The 4,151-nt window shown below is 52.1% G+C and overlaps 1 long non-coding RNA gene across 1 annotated transcript; it reads left to right on the plus strand.

Annotated features, from left to right (window-relative positions):
* The first annotated feature begins 6 nt into the window (after positions 1 to 6).
* LOC121660996 lies at positions 7 to 3,879 on the plus strand. The gene is made up of 2 exons (XR_006014830.1): positions 7 to 732; positions 3,847 to 3,879. It is a non-coding gene; the product is annotated as an uncharacterized LOC121660996 (long non-coding RNA).
* Positions 3,880 to 4,151: the final 272 nt, after the last annotated feature.

Raw genomic sequence — 4,151 nt, forward strand, 5'->3', positions numbered from 1 at the left:
AGATCGGAGCTGTCCCTGCGCTGCCCCTCGGGAGGAGCTGCAGCCCCTGAGGAGTCTCCCTCAGCCTTCTCCAGCTGGACATTCCAAGTGCCCTCAGCTGCTCCTTGTGTGGCCCTTCCAGACCCTTCCCCATCCTTTGGACATCTCTCTCACGTTGCAGCACCACATGGAAAACAACCCAATGTCCAACCCAGGAGTGTGTGGGGATGGCTCAGGTAAAATTTCCAAAACCTGAGTTGATGTTTTCCCCCTGGATTTGCTCCAAGGGCCATTTTTGGCTGTGAGTGACCGGGGACCAAGAACTGGCACAACCCAAGTCACTCCCCAGTTTGGCTCTGGCTTTGAAGCTGGTTTGTCTTGGCTGCTGGAGCAATTCCAGAGTGTCTGGGCTCAGCTGGACCTCGCCTGGCACACGTGTGGAGCAGTTTGGAATAATCCCAGCACCAGCTGATAACAGGAATTCCTGGCAGCTGCCACGAGTTATCCCATACAAATGGGCTCCTTCCTGTGGAGGGAAAGTTTGTTTGGGCACAGATGAGTGATTCAGCTTTTATCCGTGTGTATTTCCATATGGCAGCCATTCCTGCTGGATCAGAGAGAGCTCCTGGAGGTGTCCATGTGTCCCAGCATCCCTGCAAGGCCGTCCCAGTCTGTCCCAAGGCTGGGATGTGGCTGTCACATGGAGGAGGATGGATGTGGCTGCTTCCTGTTGATCCCTAGGAGCACAGATGGGTGACTCTCCTTGATTATCCTTTTTTTATCGCCTGGACTTCCTCCTGCTGCTTGGCTTTGCTCCCCAGTGCCTCAGCTTCTAATGGTGTGGCCCTTTCCCAGTCCTCCAGCTCTTTTTATCTGCTCTGACTCATTTCTCTGGCCTAAACTCGGGCTCATTTCCCAGCCTGGTGCTCCTCAGTGATGTGGGGAGGCTCAGAGCCAAGCACCAACAAATGGCAGCTCCTGACAGCGGGGTTTGAGTCAAAGAAATGAGTCTGGGCCTTGTGTTTGTGCTCTAAACCAGCTCTGTTATTTTGCTTTTCTCACCCAGACCATCATTAGTGTGTTCCCTCCTCTTCCCATGCCTCTTCCTCTCCCACCTGGGCCCTGCAGGAAGGAATTCCAAGGAATAAGCTCACAGGGACAGAGGATGAGCTTTGAGTGATGTCTCTTGGCTTTCCATTCCTGGCTTTCCATTCCTGGCCACCCTTCTCCCATTCTCAGTGGTCCCCACTTTGCCTGCTCACTCTCTAAAGCCCTCATCCCAGAATCCCAAATCATCCAGCTTGGGAGAGCCCTCCAGGACCATCCAGTCCCACCATAATCACCCCTAAATTATGTCCCCAAGTGCTTTTGGCCCTGGGTTGCAAAAAGCTGTCAGGACTGAGGCCTGGAAAATGGGGGAAAATGTTCCCATCTAAAAATGTCTTGTGTCACCCATTACAGACCTGCTCCAAGAGCTGGAGGAAAAAGAAATGTTTGTGGGGTTTTTTTTCCATGAAGATGAGGCTTAGAAAAGCATTTAGAACTCATTAGTCAGTGAAACAGCATGGAAGTTCAGGTGATTTGCATTCCAGCTGGAGCAGAGGGATGTCTGTGACAGCTTCTCCCCCAAGATTTGCATCTGACTCTGCCTCTTGTCTTTATGCAAAGATCCTTTAATCATTTTTCCCACATTTTAGAGAAAAATCTCCACACACACACACACACAGATTGCTAAGTGAGACCAGAGCTTGGCTTTGCTCTTCTGCCGTGGTCAAGTGCCCTGAGCCTCCCTCCAAGAGCTCCTGCTGGCAAAGCCAATACAACAATAGGGATTTAAACGCTGCTGAGGAGCTGGGATGTTGTTTCAAGGGCTCTTGACTAAGGTGCTGCTGTTGGGTAACATCCTCCCATTAACTCGAGTCAGATGTTCAAGGAATTGCTTGTCATCCCAAATTACCAGTTGAGTCACAACTGCATGAGCCACAATATTTTTCTTCCCCACGAAGGGTTACAGGGTTTTGTGGCAAACATGGGATGTAATTACCCCGTACAGCAGCAGAGGGGGAGTGGAGGAAACACAAGGACTCATCTTGGAGGGGTTTCTGTAACATCCCAAAGTTCCTTGGGTTTCAGACTCAGCTCTTTTCCCTGCCCACGGGTTTCCATGCTCATTAAAAGGGACTGGGGAGAAAAGTTTTGCCAGGCCTCAACCTCCCAGAGGGAAAAGGGAAGAGGTTTCACAAAGCTTTCCCAGCTCTTTCCAGGAAAAGGAGACAGTTCTGGTTTTCCCTTTGTTTGCTGGGAAACTGGCAGCAAACACTTCCTCTTTCCTAATGCTTGTTTCCATTAAATCCTTCCTGGGGGCTTCCCCCTCATCTTCCCAAAGAATACAAACCAGGAAACACAATTCCTGGGACACAAACTGCCTCCTTTGGATACTTCCTTGCTGCTAAAATGGGTGGGGAGCAGGTGATTGGAGTTGTCCAGCCTGGAGAAGAGAAGGTTCTGGGGAGATTTTAGAGCCTTCCCAGGGCCTAAAGGGGCTCCAGGAGAGCTGCAGAGGGACTGGGGACAAGGCATGGAGGGCCAGGAGCCAGGGAATGGCTTCCCAGTGCCAGAGGGCAGGGCTGGATGGGATCTTGGGCAGGAATTGTTCCCTGGCAGGGTGGGCAGGCCCTGGCACAGGGTGCCCAGAGCAGCTGGGGCTGCCCCTGGATCCCTGGCAGTGCCCAAGGCCAGGCTGGACATTGGGGCTTGGAGCAGCCTGGGACAGTGGGAGGGGGATGGAACCAGATGAGTTTTCAGGTCCTTCCAACCCAAACCGTTCCATGACCCTGTGATCCCATTCCTGGTCCCATGGACTGTGCTGTGTCAGGGATGGCAGGACACACTTTTCCATGGAACAAGGGTGGAAACACTGCCTGGAACCCGCAGCTGTTGAGCCCTGGAACCAAATCCCAGGGAGACAGCAGAGCCAGGACTCTGAGCCTTTCAGGTCTGGGCTTGTTCTCCTTCCTATGAATCCAGACACAACAGTGGAGCCCTGGGATTTGTGCTGGTCTGACTGGAGCTGTTCCTCGTCCCCAGTCCCTGGGAGGTGTCAGCAGGGCAGGGCAGCAGCCACTGGGCCATGGGGTGAGCAGCAGCTGTGTCTCAAGAAAAGCCGAGCACTGTGCAATCCCTGCCTTTCCCCGGGGAGAGAGGCACCAGAACTATTCCTTTCCTCATTCAGGTTTCACACCGCTCCAAATCCATCAGCACGGCCTGGGAGCCTGGGAGGAGTGGCTGAGGGAGCTGGGAAAGGGGCTCAGGCTGGAGCAAAGGAGGCTCAGGGGGGACCTTGTGGCTCTGCACAAGTCCCTGACAGGAGGCGGCAGGGACAGGGGGAGAGGAAATGGCCTCCAATGGCACCAGGGGAGGCTCAGGTTGGAGATTGGAAACAATTTTTCCCTGCCAGAGTGGTGAGGCCTTGGGATGAGCTGCCCAGGGAGTGCTGGAGTCACTGTCTCTGGGAGTGCTCAGGAGGAGTCTGGATGTGGCCCTTGGGGACAGGCTTTGGGGTGCTGCTGGTGCTGCTGGGGTGGCACTGGGTGATCCTGGAGGGCTCTTCCAGCCTTGATTCTTCTGGGATATTTAGTGGAGCAATTTCTGCCTCAAGACAATGTGGAATTATGGTCAGGGTTAAGATACCAGGACCATAAAATCACTCCTGCCCCTCTCCAGTCTCTCCCTTTCCCTTCCCTCCTTTTTTGCTCCATTTCCCATTCCCTGCTGCCTCCCTCACATAGAACATGAGCAGATGTTTTTGCTGAGGAATCTGAAGCTGAGAAAAGCTGGGTTATTTTTCTTTTCCTATTCACATCTCAGCTCTGGAGAATTAAATCTGTGGATTCTTCTGAAGGTCCCTTCAGATTCACATCTCTCTCTTGACACAAAAATTCCCATTTCAATGATTTCCAGACACAGGAGGAGCACAGCACAGGTTTGTCTCTTCGGTGAATCATAACTTCTTTCTTTTATGTTTTTATGGCCTTAATTCTCTCAGAAATCCACAAGGAACACAATAATAATGTAAATTGGGAGCCACTTCCAAAAAAAAAAAGGAGGAAAATGTTCAATGAGCTTGGGAAAACTGTTACAAAACACCACTTTGCATCGCTGACCATGGGAAA

This window comes from Corvus kubaryi, unplaced genomic scaffold (genome assembly GCF_017639235.1).
Source record: "Corvus kubaryi isolate FWS band 111438036 unplaced genomic scaffold, C.kubaryi_AGA036_p1.0 37036, whole genome shotgun sequence".
NCBI classification, from domain to species: Eukaryota; Metazoa; Chordata; class Aves; order Passeriformes; family Corvidae; genus Corvus; species Corvus kubaryi.